This window comes from Trachypithecus francoisi, unplaced genomic scaffold, assembly GCF_009764315.1.
Source record: "Trachypithecus francoisi isolate TF-2019V2 unplaced genomic scaffold, Tfra_2.0 Lachesis_group17, whole genome shotgun sequence".
Taxonomy (NCBI): Eukaryota; Metazoa; Chordata; class Mammalia; order Primates; family Cercopithecidae; genus Trachypithecus; species Trachypithecus francoisi.
Window position 1 is genome coordinate 21,243,084 of NW_022681462.1, and position 17,734 is coordinate 21,260,817.

At 44.5% G+C, this 17,734-nt stretch overlaps 1 protein-coding gene across 1 annotated transcript in view; it reads right to left on the bottom strand.

Annotated features, from left to right (window-relative positions):
• Positions 1-17,137, bottom strand: part of ADD2 (adducin 2) — a 111,401-nt gene extending 94,264 nt beyond the window's left edge. Inside the window, exon 1 of the mRNA XM_033175008.1 lies at positions 16,728-17,137. The gene's annotated coding sequence lies outside the window, so the exon portion shown is untranslated. The remainder of the gene's footprint in view (positions 1-16,727) is intronic.
• Positions 17,138-17,734: the final 597 nt, after the last annotated feature.

Here is a 17,734-nt window from a genome sequence, read left to right on the forward strand (position 1 = left end):
ACTGGAAGATCTGTTTGATCTCTTCCACTTTGACACCCTGGAATTCCAGTGGGAATGCTTCAGATGTATAACAGTTGACGCTTGTTACTCAGAAACCTAAAGACAGGCAGGGCTGGATGAGATGAGGTCGGAGCAGCACGCCTGTACTAACACTTAGGGTACCTTGTTAGCTTTTCTGAGTTCACTTATATAGAAAAATCTTACTTCCTAGGATGTCTCTTTGAACTAAACTAGAAAAAGGAATGCAGTGTTATGTTTGGTGTTATGTTTGCCTTAGCATCTTAAAAGTCCTAAAAGAGAAGATTCTTTTGGAGGGCTGTGATAGAAATTACTAGGACAAAAATGAATTTATCTCCCTTTCCCATTCTTAAAAGAAACTTACACTCCTAAAACTAGGTTAATTATTCACATTACAAAAGATGTCTTTACTTTATGAACAAGCTTACTAAAGATTTCCTTTACAATAAATGTCATAACAAAGTAGTTGCTTAACTGCTCTTCTCCAATCTAAACAACTAGATTCTTTTAGACTTTGGTCATATGAGCTTGTTTCCATCTACTTGACTATTTAGGTTGTTTTATCCAGAGCACCAATCATTTATCATCATACACTGTAACTGTGATAACCAGCACAGAGCACAATATTCTCAAAATCAATCAAGACAAAGGAAACTTATGAAAAGGAACACATCTTGGAGCTTGAAGTCATTCTCTCAAGATATCTCACCAGTTCCAGAAAATGTGAAGATATGATGGGAAATATAAGAGTCCCCGCTTTTCACAAGGACACACAAGACATAATGTCTTAGCAAGGCACATCATGACATTGTAATTATCAGCCATAAACATTTTTAGTACCTTAAATGCACATAGCCTTTGTCAAAAATGGTTTAAAGCCAAAGACGCTACGAATTCTGTAACATACACACCTTTTGGACATTTGCCAATGGACATTTGCAACGTCATTGGTGCCTAACAAGGACACAGAAACCCTAATTCTCTAAGCATATCAATAGCATTATTGAGTATTATATTTACAACAAGGGAGAAAAATAACCAAGAGAATAAATTGGGGTTTTTTAGGTCATAAACTGCAGGTCTATGTAGGGTTACCTAGTTATAAGTTATAAAGTATATTCATGTATTCAATCCACAAATAATTATTTATTGCCTTTTATGTGTCCACTTTTCTTATCCAAGAAATGAGAATAATAATACCATCTACCTCACAGGGTTATTGTGATGATTAGACTTTAAATATTTATAAATATAAATATATGTCATTAACACAGCCTGATATGTAGGAAGTACTGGATAAATATCAGCTACTAGTATTATAATGGAGCCAAGTAGAAAGATTTGGGATATGTTTTGGAGGATTGAGCCAACAGAATTTGCTGATAGAATGAATGAAAAAGTGAAGGAAAGAGAAACCAAAGACAACTCCAAAATCTTTGGCTTGTGCAACTGGGATGATGACATAAGGAAAATGCAGAGAGAAATGGGTTTGAGTAAAGAAATGAAGAGCTCTAACAGGGTCATTTAGGTTTGGTCTGAGATGCCTGTAAGACATGCATGTAGGAATGTCAGGGGAGCAGTTAGGTATACAGGTTTTCAGCCTCACTACCCAAAGCAAGATCTGGAGACCAGCAACATCAGCATTGCTGGGAGCCTATTGGAAATGCAAAGTCTCAGGCCCCACTCCAGACAAATGAGACTGGAATCTACATTTTAACAGGATTCCCAGGTGATCAGTGTGCACAGTAAAGTTCCAGAAGCAATGAATTAGAGTTCTGGGGAGATAGGGACTTTGGATTCATTAGCACATAAATGAAGTCTAAAGCCAAGGCCCGAAAGAGCTCACCAGAGAGAGTATATAAGGAAGACAAAGTGGCGCAGGGCAAAGCTCTCTCACACTTAGAGTTCTGGTGGAGGAAAAGGAACTGCACAGAAGAAAAGGAGGAATAGCCAGTGAGGCAAGAGAAAACCAGGAAAGGGCAGTATTCCAGGCCAGATAATCCAAATGTTTCAAGAAGTGGTCAACTGTGTTGAATGCTGCTGACATGTCAAGTAAGATAAGAACAGAGAAGAGGCCATTAGATTTGGCAATATGGAGGTCATCTTCAATGACCTTGACAAGAATAGCCTCAGTGCCATAAGAGGACAGGTATAAACAGTGGGGAACAGGAAGAGATATGGAGCAAAGGCAACTCTTTCAAGGAGAACATAAAGGGAGAAATGGGAGGAGGGAGGAGAGAAGAAAGAGGCTGATGATGCAGAAAAGAGAAAGGCCAATTGCTATGGTGGTGTTTTTGAGATGGCGAGAGGGAAAAGGTCCCAGAGCCCAGAAGGAAAGATGGCCTCTGATAGAAGCAGGGGCCACTCAACCCAGAGCAGCATGTCAGGGATGTGTGTTGGGGGCTGGGGAGTGAGAAGACGGGAGAGCTCCAGGCTCACTGTTTGTGTTTCTCAATGAAGTTGGAGGCACCCAGAAAGGTGGGTGGGGTGGAGAGGAAAGGAAATTTGGAGAAAAGAAGAGTGAATTCGTCACTGTGGAAAGTGGGAAAGTAAATGCCTTAGAATTGCCAGGTAGCACAGGATGCTTTTTTGAGATTTTCGGCCATGCATTTGAAAAACCCTACGCTCTCCCACAATGTGCTTCGTTCTTCCAACATGTCCTCATATTCTAATGCATAGAGGCATAAATCACAAGAAAGTGCGTCTTCCCCATCAATTCTCATTATTCCTGTAAGCATTTTATTACATTAAAGGTCACCGTCAGCAGAACAAGGCTAGACAAGGGAGTCATCATAGAGCCACAGCAAGATGATGACACAAAAGGACAGAAGCCTTCTGTCCCCTCCATGAGATTTATGGCTGAAGGGTGAGGCAGGAATTAATGACATGAAAACACAAGATGCCTCAAGGGAGGGAGTTCTTACAATTCACAAGAACTGCTAGGAGATCCCTCCTGAGACAAGCGCTTTGGTAAACAACACCAAGTACTGTTCATTGCCTTTAATTGAGTTTTGAACAAGCCCAAAGTCAATAATCCCTCCTTGGTTACCTTCCTTCCTGCTTGGAAACCAATCGAATTGAACAATCACGTAATTCTTCGCAGCACTTCCAAATTCAGCTACATAAAGCCCACTTCTGTGATCCACAAACCAAGAAGCTAAAGTGTGGCTCTCCCCCAGCACACTGTTGCCCCACAGCCCTCTCTTCCACACCCCAGGTACTTAGGGCCTGGGTGCACATCTCCTCCAGCCCTATAGTCACCTCCATCGATTTCCACTCCTTCAAAAACCCCATCGCCTTGGAAGCACAGTCTTCCAACTTGACTTCCTGTCACTCCTCCTTGTGACTCTTCTCTACTGCTCTCCCAGCCACTCCCCTCATTCTCCAAGGACTCCAGCTCCTGGCTAACCATCTTCCCCTCCACCACTCTCCTTACTCATTCCTGCTGATGTTGACATCTACACAGCCATCCACCCGACACCCACCATCACATCTCCATGGCCTCCAATGCCACTTATCTCTCCTTCCACCCCAGCCTCAGTCACCCTCTCCCATGGTCATACCCTAGATCTTGCTGCCACCAAGATCACAACCTTCAATGTGTGGATGTCAACATCCTGCTCTTTGACCATCCCCTTCCAGCCCACCTACTCTGGCACCACACCTCCTAGCAATTCTCCAACATCTCTGATACCTGCTAATCACTTTTTAATTATCTACCTCCAAACTCTACTTTTCCCCTATCTTCTAGTGTAGCTTAAATTAAACCATCCAGCTGTGTAAGTAACCATTCCCTTGCAAAACACCTCTAACTTCTCTGCCCTCTCACCCACCACTGTTTCTACCTCACAGAGCCCCACCCTTAGTTAAACCCTATGTGACCTTGCCCCTGCCTGCATCTGAGCCATTGACCCTTGCACAAAACTCTGCGGACTGGACTCACTTCAAATTACCCTCTACACCTTTCAAATTTCTTAACATTGCCAAGCAACCTGCCCTTCCCTCAAAGTACAGACTCTTCAACAGGATTCTTTCCCACCTTCTCATCTCAAATCTCCCTGACTCCCTCTTCACTCCACTCTCAGCCAAGGATGTGGCCTCAAATGGCATAATGAAAATACCTGCAGTCAGCCAGCACTAGCTCATTTTCTGATCCAGTCTCACGAACCCACCTGAAACAGCTCACTGCTACCTCCCAAAAGAGCCTCTCTGACCACTCTGGCAAAAGCAGCCTCCTCCCTCATGTTAAAATGAGTTTATCTTCTGCATAATAGGTATCAATACTTGACACTGTTTGTTTTTACGCTTAGTGTCTGTCTCTACTCACTACAGTGTAAACTCCTGGCTCGTGGCATCTCCAGCACTGCACAGTAACCACACATAGAAGGTGTTCAGTAAACACCTGCTGACTGACTGATGAACTGGGTTGAACCACACACTTACCTACCACTGTGACCAACTACACATCATCTAGTACACCTCCAGCAAATGTAAATGCACATTTTCTTAAACATTTTTTATTTAGCCCTCCCTCCCTCTCCTCATAAAAATGAACAGTGGGGCTGCTATCCAGGTCAAATTTATCTATTTTTAAAAATGTTTACAGCCAGGCGTGGTGACTCACGCCTGTAATCGGCCTTGGGAGGCCGAGGCGGGTGGATCACAAGGTCAGGAGTTCGAGACCAGCCTGGCCAGCCTCGTCTCTACTAAAGATACAAAAAATTAGCTGGGTATGGTGGCGCGTGCCTGTAATCTCAGCTACTCAGGAGGCTGAGGCAGGAGAATCGCTTGAACCTGCAAGTACAGGTTCCAACTGTAACTTTACAGCTTGTAACTTCAACAGTTAAGATACACAGCAGGATTCCAAAAACTGTCTTCATGATCATCGCTAAGACTGAAAAATGAGGCAATACTCTCCAAAGAGATGAAAACATAATGGCAACTGAAATGTTGTATGCATTGTAACTCCCTATTTACTGCTGAACAAGAGCCTTGGCACCCACAAATCCCTCCTTCTCACCCAGGTGAAAAAAAGCCAGCAGCACCTTCCTCTGTGAGAATCTACTCTGTTAGTCACTTAGTTACTTCCTTACTTTCCAGGTCTAAGTCAAGTATATACTGGCGACCCTGACCAGTAACCTTCCACAGCACTTGGCAAATAACTGGCACCCAGGTTCCTAAGGAAAGTTTACATCTTCTCTTAGTCCTCATTTTTATCCTAATCCCCTTCAGACTATTAGCCAAACTGTTCTAATGCCACTTCTAGTTTTGAGTCTCTTGAGGAGAAATAACTGAACTTGTTAGAATGGTTTGTAAACTAAAAGTCAATCATCTTTGAGTAGGGAGGAAGAATGTTTTCATCTGTCTGGACCGTTCTAGATGGGAGAAGATACTGGAATTGAGTGGATAAGGACTGCAGCTACTTGAAGGCATTTTTGTAACAAAGAAAAGCAAAGTTCGCCAGACTTTGAATATAAATTGTGGCCATACTAATAAGGAAAGAAAAATATATTACCCCACAAGGACAAAGTAAATCAGGTCATAACCAGAGGAGAGATTTCAACAAATTTCTGGAGGACAAAAAGCTAGTGGGGGACTGGTGATTAATGTTTGAGGATGAAAGAAACCACACCCGAGATTTCAGGCAGAGGTAACTAAGGCAGGGAGGCAGCCAAGTTGTCTAGCAGAGCCCCAAAGACGTCCTGGACTCTGAGATGGCAAGTGCTGTGGAGGGCAGGAAAAAGAGAAAAAGAGGGTGGGCTGGGCATGGTGGCTCATGCCTGTAATCCCAGCACTTTGGGAGGCCAAGGTGGGTGGATCACCTGAGGTCAGGAGTTCGAGACCAGCCTGGCCAACATGGTGAAACTCTGTCTCTACTAAAAATACAAAAATTAGCTGGGCATGGTGGCACATGCCTGTAACCCCAGCTACTTGGGAGACTGAGGTAGAATTGCTTGAACCCGGGAGGCGGAGGTTGCAGTGAGCCGAGATTGCACCGTTGCACTCCAGCCTGGGCAACAAGAGTGAAACTCCATCTCAGAAAAAAAAAGAAAGAAAGAGAAAAGAAAAGAGGCTGAACACAGGGGCAAACTGCAGGTCTCCATAAAGAGCAGCAGATCCTGCCCACCCCTTCTCCTCCCCCAACATACAGCGGTCCCCAGCCAGTCACTCAGTTGAGTTATCTCTTTATCTCAAAATAGCATGCATAAACTGTTCTTGCTGGATTTATTACCTTCAATCACTAGATGGATCTTCTTAGAGAAACTGCACACACTGCAGGAGAGAGTTAGAGCCATACTAGGATAGTATTGGTGCCCCCAGAGTAAAGCCCATCTCAGGGGGTCACTTACGGGGCCCCAGATAACAATTCATGTGAACTCCTCCCTGGATTAAGACACTAGAGTCCTAAGAAAGATGAAATCCTAGCACGCTGCTTATTATGCAGTAAACAATATCAACCCAGTCAGACACTGAACACTTTTAAGAGTTTTCAGCTGTTTTAATTATCTTATTGACAAATCATAGAAACCAACCATGGCTAGGGAACAGAATATTTTATCAACTTTGATAGTACAAAAGTAAATGTACAGTTAGAGAAGGAGGGAGCGGGCAAGGAGATGTGGTGGTAATAGCCTTATTTATGGTGTAGAGAGTCAGGTGACATGATCAACAGTGAATGGAATGGGAAATCTGGTTGTAATGAATGTATTGTCTGGAGTTGCCGGACGGCCAGAAGAGAGGTGAGGAAATGGAGGTGTGGTGCAAGTAAGCTTCAACCTTGAGTTGTTGTTGTTGTTTTTTTTTCTGTGACAGAGTTTAGCTCTTGTTATCCAGGCTGGAGTGCAACGGCGCAATCTTGGCTCACTGCAAACTCCGCCTCTCAGGTTCAAGTGATTCTCCTGCCTCAGCCTCCCAAGCAGCTGGGGTTACAGGCATGCCCCACCACACCTGGCTAATTTTGTACTTTTAGTAGAGACAGGGTTTCACCCTGTTGGTCAGGCTGATCTTGAATTCCTGACCTCAAGTGATCCACCTGCCTCAGCCTCCCAAAGTGCTGGGATTACAGGCATAAGCCACCATGCCTGGCCGATTCAACCTTAATTTTTATGGCAGAAAGTCACTAGACAACGATCACAGTTGATACATTCAGAAACAGCAGTACATGCATATTATTTTGAGATACAGAGATATCTACAGCAGAACAAAAAAACATAGCTAAAATTGGTTTGCCTGTGGATAAGGGATTTGGGGTGGGATTTCGGCAGGGATTGTTGCCTTTTATTAGAAGGCCTTCAGTCCTATTTGATTCATTAAGTATGAACAAGTGTTGCCTTAAAAACTAAAAGTTTGGGGACAGGAGAAGAATAAAGAAAAATAGTGGTATATTTTATGAAATAAGAGAGAGGAAGTCTCACACAGTATGGTAAGAAAGAGTGTGGAACGGTTAAGCTGGATACGGCATAACTATGGTAACAGATGTAGCTAATTTAAGACACAAACGAGGGTGTTGGAAAGATCTAAGAGAAATATGGTGTTAAGAGGGAAGGAGAATAAATTCTAAAAAAAGGGATGCTGAGATAATCAGTATGGATGCTATGCCATCTGACATGAGGAAAGGAGGAAAGAACCAAATCCACCCTCACTTTTCCTGTCTTTTCACAGTAGATTTTTCAAAGTAAACCCCTAGATATTCTTATGGGGACTCCATGCCGAGTAAAGAAAGCAAACATGATAAAATTCATACGCAATAAAATAACACAGGCAGAAAATCACATCCATTGTTAAATGAAATTGTGTTTCATAAAGCCTCCATGCATTTCAAAGTTTAATAACTTCATTTGTTCTTTGAGAAAAACAATTTTAAAATAACATTCAAATGCCCTTGTATTGATTTTCCCTTCAATAAAATGATTCACAATCAAGCACAAACATTTAACAACCCTTTCAAAATTCCACAGAAAATTACCAAAGGAATGTAAAAATAGGAACAAATCTCCATCGCTTTTGGTTACCAGGGAGGCTGCCATCCACGCGGCAGGAACTGTGAGGGATCGACATCTTTATAACATTGGTTCTTCCCATCCGGGAACATGACATTCTATTTCTTGAGTAAATATTGGTAATGCATATTTTCTGTGGAAATAGTCCATTTCATCAAGATTTTCACAGATGTTGGGATACAATAATACACAGTGTTCTTGAGATTTCACATCTTTTCTCCATGCTGTTCCATATGTCATTTCTAGCTTTGTGAATGTTTTTGCCTTTTCATCTTAATTAGGCTTTCTGGAAGTTTGTCTATTTTATTGGTTTTCTAAAAGAACTAACTGGCTAGATAAAAGGTGGGGAGAAGGCATATAAAGAGGTAGAAAGAGTTGCTTTTGGAAGGGTTGGGCGGGTGGGAAAGCATGTTCAGAAAGATGGAGTGGTTCAGCCTACCTGGGGGCAGAGCATAAAGGAAGAAGAGGAAAAGCAGTTGAAGCAGGTAAGGAGTTTGGGCTTTATCCAGAAGGTAGAGTAATGATGAGATTAGATTTTTGTTTTAAAGAGATCAACTATAGTTGCTCACTATGAGCAACATAGTGAGACCTCATCTCTACTAGATATTAAAAAAAAAAAAAATTAGCCAGGCATGTTGGCATACACTGTAGTCCCAGCTACTTGGGAAGTTGAGATGGGAGGATTGCTTGAGCCCAGGAGGTCAAGGCTGCAGTGAGCCGTGATTGCACCGCTGTACTCCAGCCTGGGCAACAGAGCAAGACCCTGTCTCAAAAAAAAAAAAAAGATAAACTATGGATGGAGGAAGACTGGGCTGGATGCAGGGAAGAAGGTGGGGGGACTTTAAAGTAATCCAGGGTTTCAGCCAGGAGCAGTGTGGCCATATGAAACAGAAACCCAAGCAAAGTAGCCCAGGCAGAATGGAAAGCAACATCGACATGGAAACCAAGGTCTAGCCTGGACTCATGGAAACTACTAGAATTGTAATCAATTCAGGGAGCCATGGGGATAGGATGAAGGATGTCAAATGGTCCTTAGAGCTGCTACTGATAGAAGCCACAGGGATTTACTACTTGGCCTAGTAAGTTTTTTGCAGCCACTTCAAGACTGGAAAAAAGGCACAGATAAACATTCCTGATATTAAATGGAGCACTGAAATTTGTTTTCAGGTACCTAGATCCTAAGCTCTCTGGCCTTCAGATTCTGCCCTGGAAGCTTGCAGGATGAGGCCCTATACATTACGGGTGTTTACTGCTGGGTGGAGTAGCATTTATTTACGTACTTTTGTATCTTTATTTTTAGCTGCATCTGGTGAATGCAGATTCTGTTGATTCTGGTGATCAGAATCAACCTTGATTGAAGCTGGATATATTATATCCCCACTTTACTGGGAGCTCCCTCAGCACATGTCTGAGGAACTGAGGGTGCTATGGTTTGGATATTTGATCCCTCCAAAGCTCATGTTGAAGGAGGGGGTGCCTCATGGGAGGTGTTTGGGTCACGGTGGCGGATCCCTCATGAATGGCTTGGAGCCATTCTTGCAGTAGTGAGTGAGATCTCACTCTTTTCATTCCCATGACAGCTGGTTGTTAAGAAGAGCCTGGCACCTCCCTCCCCTCTCTCTTGCTTCCTCTCTTGCCATGTGATCTCTGCACACACCAACTCCCCTTTGCTTTCTGTCAGGAGTGGAAGCAGCCTGAGGCTTCCACAAGCTGCCCAGTCTTCCAGCCAGTAGAATCATGAGCCAAGTAAACCTTTTCTCTATAAATTACCTTGCCTTGGATATGCCTTCATAGCAACACAGGCAGACTAAGATGGGGGTCTGCCACTCAAGGTGGCAGTGCTGATAGATTTCCCAGGGCCCTTGGATTTATATCCCTCATCCCCACCCCACTAACCATACCACAGCCCACCTAGCCCTGTTGCATTAAGCCTGGGGATACTAGCACTCAGCTGAGAGGACATCACTGCTTCTTCCCAGGAAAGCCCCTTGATGCTCATGGGCTGGTTGATAATGGCTGGCACCATCTGTATTCTAACTTTTACAGAGTCCTTAAAGAATCTAGGCCCAGTGTTTGTTCTCTTCTCTAAAACTCAAATCGATGTTTTCCGTACTATGTTTGTCTTTGTTCATTTTGAAGAAAAGGAAGGCAAATATTTAGGCCAATGGTGCCATCTTGAAACCTACATATGTGTGTTTATAACCCTGTACCTGCAGCTCGGACCTTGGGTCCCAGCCCTGACACATGCATACATCTGCCTCTCTACTGGCCATCCCCACCTCAAACTCATCTTGTCTAAAACTGACCATTGTCTTGCACAAACCACTTCCTTCTTGGCTGTGCTGGATTCCCCAATAATCAGACAAAGTGAGTTTTAGAGCACCAAGCAAAGCAGGGCTCCAAATACTCTTGGAATAAATTTGATCTATATTTTTTGAAGCATCAAAGTAGTCACCATGGAGATGTTATAACAATGAATAAGATACAAATGGGTACAGTTCTAGTTTTTTAAAGTTTCAGAGAAACAAGTCTGATGTACTTTGTTTGAGGATGCAAATTTAGATTATAAAATTATAAAAGAAAGCCAGACAATGGTCACCATAAAAGGAAGGTGAGTGGTTACCTCCAGGGGGGAGCAGGGTGTGGTCCGAGAGTACACTGGGCTCTGGGAGCCGGCTGTGTCCTGCTTCTCGACCTGCATGGTGGTCACATGGGCATTCACTTTATATTTTGCTAAACTGCACATTTGTTTCATGTCGTTTCTTATATCTGTGTTATGTTCTATATATTTTAAGGTTTTTTAAAATAAAGTAGTCATTACAAGGGAAAGAAACAAAACTTTCGTGGGCTTTCATACAGTATTTTGATAAAGTTGGCAACAAACTTATCTTCCATCATACAAAATGCCAGAAGACAAAAGAATAATATTTGGAGTTTTTAGGTAAAAAGATTATGATGAAGAAGTGTATGCCCCAAAAGGATGATGTTACCGTGAGAGGGCAACATAAAGAAGTTAGAGGGCAAGCAAGAATTACCGGAACATATTACCTTTCCTGAAAAAGATTCCAGCTAATCAAGGAATAAGTGAAAATGAAGATTGAGCATAGGAAATGGACTGAGTGTTGTAACCTATATAACTCTCAGTCTAGATAGCAGCTGTTAGTATGGTTAGGAAACATAATATAAATGTCAAAAATAATTCTGGAAAGCAAAAGCATGCATTGCTGTTTTTTGTTTTGTTTTGTTTTTTAAGAAAATAATCTGGATCTAAAAGCCAATTTTTTTTTTTCCTTTGAAACGGAGTCTCTCATTCTGTCACCCAGGCTGGATGGAGTGCAGTGGCGCGATTTTGGCTCACCGCAAGCTCCGCCTCCCGGGTTCTCGCCATACACCTGCCTCAGCCTCAGGCAAGTAGCTGGGACGACAGGCACCCGCCACCACGCCCGGCTAATTTTTTGTATTTCTAGTAGAGACGGGGTTTCACTGTGTTAGCCAAGATTATCTCGATCTCCTGACCTCGTGATCCACCCATCTCAGCCTCCCAAAGTGCTGGGATTACAGGCCTAAGCCACCGCACCTAGCAAGCCAAAATGTTTTTAAGGCAAAAAGTTAGTGGTGGTAGATGGGCAACAAAAAAGAAATTAAAGCTCGCCACGGTGGCTTACCCCTGTAATCCCAGTACTCTGGGAGGCTGAGGCGGGTGGATCACCTGAGATCAGGAGTTCGAGACCAGCCTGGCCAACGTGGTGAAACCCGGTCTCTACTAAAAATACAAAATCAGCCGGGCGTGGTGCTGGTACCTGTAATCCCAGCTACTTGGGATACTTGGGAGGCTGAGGCACAAGAATCACTTGAACCCAGGAGACAGAGGTTGTAGTGAGATAAGATCATACCACTGAACTCCAGCCTGGGTGACAGAAAAAAAAAAAAAAGAAGGAAGGAATTAAAGCATACTAAAGCTCTCATTATTTATGAAAGAACAAATAGACACAACTATATTTTTTAATGTCAATGAAGACAAGTAGAAAAAATGGGCAGATAATTTCCCTTTTATCTAAAGAACAAGGGACTCTTACACTACATTTAAGTTAAGAAACAGGGTAGGAAAATAGCTTGGAATTTTTTAAATGTAAAATAAAAGTTTAGAAGATCTGTGACTGTATCACATACGATAAATGTAAATTTAGTCACTACAATTGGATTAAAAAGCCAATTATGATGCTTAAAATAGACAAAAATCAAAATGACATAAAAGAAGAAAGCTTAAGAAGAAAGAGAATGCGCATCACGCCAGGGAAATGAAAACAGAAAGAAGGCAGGACCAGATTTCTTATCGCAGAGTAAAATTTAAGACAAAAATGAAAATACAATGAGACAAAGAAGGTCTGGAAATACGGAAGATTCACCCCACAATGGAGAGTCAAGGGTCACAATGTCTGTGTCACAGAGGATAACTAGTTATCCCCATTTGCCTGGCACTGTCCTAGCTTCAGCACTGAAAATCCCTCATCCTAGAAAACCAATCAGTCCTAGGCAATCAGGGCCCTAAGTAATACAGCATCAAATGTAACTATGTAAAAACATATAAAATATACACGAATACATATCTATAGTATATAATTACATAATTATATATCAAATAAATATATAAATATAACTGTATTATATATGGATTTAAAGGTGTAGGGATATGCTAAAGGACATAGCAAAAGGAAAGCGGTCAAAAATATCATTTTCTTTTTTTTTTTTTTTTTTTGGAGACGGAGTTTCACTCTTGTTGCCCAGGCTGGAGTGCAGTGGCGTGATCTCGGCTCACTGCAACCTCCGCCTCCTGGGTTCAAGCAATTCTCCTGCCTCAGCCTCTGGAGTAGCTGGGATTACAGGCGCCCACCAACATGCCCAGCTAATTTTTGTATTTTTAGTAGAGACAGGGTTTCACTATGTTGGTCAGGCTGGTCTCGAACTCCTGACCTCAGGTGATCCACCTGCCTTGGCCTCCCAAAGTGCTGGAATTACAGGCGTGAGCCACAGTGCCCGGCCCCATCTCATTTTCTTAGATGTAAGGTACCTATTGGAGAGTTACTAAATATGCATTAAATGAAGTCTAATTCAAATATTGTTAAAATCCACAACAGCTACTTTTCTGTTGTGTTTTTACTACATCTGCTGCTAATAAATTGCTGCAAACTTGATCCATACACAGGTAGAACTGGCATGAGATCTTCAATCCCTGCCAATAGAGCAGTGGTCGCCAGGAGCTGTTCTTTTGGAGTTGGCAAGCTGTGTGTGCCCTGTGTAGACTCACTCTCTCCACTATTCAAACTCCCCTTCCCTTCCCACGGGCTCTGGCTGGAGCCATCAGTCCTGTCCATGGCTCAAATGGAAAGATACAAAGGCAAACACAGACTCCAGCATCGGTTTCAGCCTTGCCATCAAGATGATCCAGAACACGTTTTTATTGCTAATTATTTATGATTAGCACTGGAATATGCCAGGTATGGTGGCTCACGCCTGTAGTCACAGCAACTCAGGAGGGAGAGGTGGGAGAATCACTTGAGCCCAGGAGGTCCAGACTGCAGTGAACTATGATCATGCCACTGCATTCCAGCCTGGACAACAGAGCAAGATCCCTACTGAAACAATCTAGGTGACAGAGCGAGACTCTGCAAAAACAAAGATTATCACTGGAATAAAACCACTAATGTCAGAGAATACACAGAGCCTTCAAGATATCTTCAGAACCCCAGGGGGCTGAGAGACCTGTGGCATGATATCATTAGCTCACGCTGAGGGCCCCTGTAAAAAACAACCCTGTGAAACTTGTCCTTGTGTCTGACGAGGAGGTGATCGAAGGCATCATTTCAAACACTATGTCATATTAGGAAAAAGTTCCTTTCTGGTCTCGGAATCAAGAACTGTTGGCCGGGCAAAGTGGCTCACACCTGTAATCCCAGCACTCCGGTAGGCAGAGGCAGGTGGATCACCTGAGGTCAGGAGTTTGAGACCAGCCCAGCCAACATGGTGAAACCTTGCCTCTACTAAAAATACAAAAATTAGCCGGGCGTGGTGGCACGCACTTGTAATCCCAGCTATTCGGGAGGCTAAGGCATGAGAATCACTCGAACCCAGGAGGTGGATGTTGCAGTGAGCCGAGATCATGCCACTGCATTCCAGCCTGGGCGACAGAGTGAGATTGTGTCTCAAAAAAATACAAAACATAAAAAATAAAAAATAATTGTTGTGTTTTTATGTTCTGGCCATATATTATTTTGTGTTTTGTGTTTTTCCCACATAGCTGCTATCACAATTTGTAATTATATATTCATTTGAGAGATTTCTTGATGAATGTCCATTTCTTACATTTGTCTTTAAGTGCCCATCAGGGCAGAGACCACATCTATCTGCTTTATCCCTTGGTTCCCAGTACGTCTCACAGAACCTGGCACTTAGTAAGTCCTCACTGAATGTTTGTTGAGTGAAGAAGTGTGTGAATGAGTTTAACAAATAAATAAAACATATAAGCCATGGGTTCATCAATTTCTTTTTTCCTTATGCTGCAAGAAAGTTTAGAGCTGGATTTGTTTCCTGCCTGTAGCCATTGTAGAAGGTATCATGCTCATGTTTTTGTATCAGCCTCATGCTTAAGACCATTTTATGACTCCACCCTTAGTGTCCTTTTTTCTTTCCCAACTACTTCTAAGTTAGGCTGCCTTGCTGTATTTACGAATCCCTGTAAACTATCTTAAATCCCTTGTGGAACAGGTGGTAATAAATAAATATATCTGTTAGTCTTTTTAATATATATTTAAAATCTTAACACTAAACCCACTGCCAGCAAACACATTTGCTCATCTGTTAACCTTAAGAATAGCTGAGATCTGCTAATTCCAGCGCTATACTAATATTTAAAACAAATCCAATCCAAGCCTAGAAACCGCAGCATATCATGTCAGGCATTGTTGTACGTTGTGTATGTGACAAGCATGTTTCTAATAAGGCTACTTTCTTGTGGACAAGAAAGAACATAGGGCTTACTACAAAATTCTTATGGATTTTGGATCAAAGAATAATTCATCTTTAGTGGTTTTTCAAAATGTGTTGACATCATACTAATAACGAAAACTTTGCTTTTACTTGTGCCCTATGCACGGAGGAGTGGGGGAGGACGGCTGGGCAAGATCCTGATCTATAGGAGAGAAGTCTCTACAAAGAAAAGTTTGATCACCTTACACAATTAAAGTAGACTATTATAAAGTAAAAATATTAAATGGTCTAAACCCCCCTTTTAAGTCTCTAACATATATTACTCGTGCTAATGGAGATATTATTTGCAAGTCTGAAACATCATAGTTCTCTTCTTTGGTCAGATTCATTTAAAGCACTTCAAATGCTGACTTGCTATTTTTCTCTTAAAAAAAAGAACATAATTTTCTAATCCCATTAATGAGAACACCCCTCACTGAACAAGTTAAACATCTCAGGAATCCCAGCTAGACCCACAAACTGGAAGTGAAAGCAGTTGCTTGTACCCTCTCCAATCCCTTTGCTTCTGCCAGGATGCCAGACCAACCACTCCTTTTGGGGCACAAAATGTGCATTTGGGAAACTGAGATTTGATTCCTATTATCGATAAAGCTCATGTGAGTCCGTTGAATCTTGGACGACAAACGGCAAGAGGGAAGAGTGGGTGTAAGGAAACAGATGGGTAATAACCGTATGTCAGAGATAAATGACAGTTTTTAAAATAATTTGATAGGGTGTGGGCTGGAGCTTGCTTTTCTATTTTCTATTTCTATTTCCTATTTTCTATTTTTATTTTTGGGCAGGAGATGGAGATTAGGGGTGAGAAAAGGAAGGAAGAGAAAAGGCAAGACAATAGGCCAGACCCGAGAGCCTGATCTGCATCCTAAAGCAGTCTGCCCCTCCCTCCCTTCCCCCCAACGCCAGGTAGGCTGTGGTGTGATTTCAAAACAAGCAAACACCGACTCCCGCCTCCAGGACCGGGATGGCCTCCGCCCCGGCTGCAAAAAGGGAGGGAAGGCAGGGAGAGGAGAGGGAGAATGGAAGGGGGGAACAGACTGGCAAGACCCCCTCGGGGACAGAGGGGGTTTTTTTCCCTCCAAAGTGGTGGAGCCGCCTAAAATCCAAACCCACGAGGCCCGCTCACGTGCCGGTTGCCCCGATCTCAATGTGGGCGGCTGCCGACGCCGCACCTGCTCTGCCCGCCACTGCGGCTGAGCACCGCGCCGCCGGCGATCGCGAGGCCCCGGGGGACGCGCCCAGCCCCGCCAAGCCCGCCCCGCACGGCTCCCCCGGAGGGCGGCGGCCGAGCGGGAAGGAAAGGGAAGGGAGGGGAGGGGCGGCACCGCCCGGCTAGACGAGGCAAGGCTCGCCCCCCCTCCATTCGGACCCAAAAGAAAGCCCCACCTGTCAGGCGTTACGCTCCAGGCGAGGGTCCCACCATCCCCAAGCAGGGGCCAGTGCTTGCAGCCCCGATTTCCTAGGAGCCTCCGACGCTACATCATCACCAGAAACCTTTAGGCGCAAAACACACGGGCGCCGGCCAGGGCTGCAGCACCGACGCGCTCGGCAACAGACGCGCCCCACCTGGGCCAAGCGGCTCCCGCCCGGCCGAGGGATGCCAGGGTCTCCGCGCCAGGACACCAGCGACCCCAGGCAGCTCACCAAGCCCACTCCCCAGACCCTTACCTCCTGAGCGGCATCTTAGCTCTCTCCGGTGGGCCACTGCGGGTTGGTTTTGTTATTTTATGGGTTTGGGGGCGGGGGAGTTGCGCTTAAAAAATCCACCCAGCTAATCTGCAGAGCAGCGTTTTCTGCCCATGCTGCAGCCCGCGCTCGTCAGAGCTGCTGGGAGATCACCCAGCAGTGCAGCGGCTCCGCGGCGGCGGGGATGACTGGCCACGGACGCCGCAGTTCCTTGACAAAAGGCTCGGGTTCCCGCTAGTTTCTCACAGCCCTGCCGTCAGAATTAAAGCCATTTCCCGCACGAGGCTGGGAGGAAATGAGAGCTCTCCCGGCCCTGCGCGCTGACAAAAGGCCGCTGCGCGGTGCCCACAGCGCCCCCTCCAGCGGGCCGAGCCGGCCGCCCGAGGGCCGCGGTGCTGCAGTGCCCCCGCCCGCAGCGCCCCCCACCGTCCCGCAGCGGCCCCGCCCCGCAGCGCCCCCTCGCCGCCGCGCCGCCGCAGACCCCCCTAGCCAGACTTCCAGCCTCCTTCCACCCCGGCCCCGTGTCACACCACTTACTGCCCGGGATGGCCAGAGCTAAGCAGGGGAGTCTGTTACTAGGGAGAAAATCTGAAACAGAGCTCCCTTGGGGGAATGTATCCTCCCTGGAAGGGAGAAAGCAAAAGTCTTACACTTGGAATATTTCTTTTCGTCTGGAAAGGACAACTAGCCTTCGGAAGATAATTCTGTTAGTGAGTTTAATAGCAATTGCTTGACTGAATTCCAAACCAAAATTCTCTCTGTCCTGATTCTCATTTCCTTTTCAACTAGGACAAAATTTTTGTTGTGGCCCTGCCCTTGGGGGCTGTGGACCCAACGCTCTCCAACTCTCACTACATTCTCCTCCCACTCCTTTCCTTCCTCAGGTCTCCCGCCCCAGAAGGAACAGGTGTGTAGTGAGTGGGGAACGGATAGGGAACCAGAATACTTCGGTTGCCGTCTCAGAGCTGCTCTTAATCAGCTGTGTGACC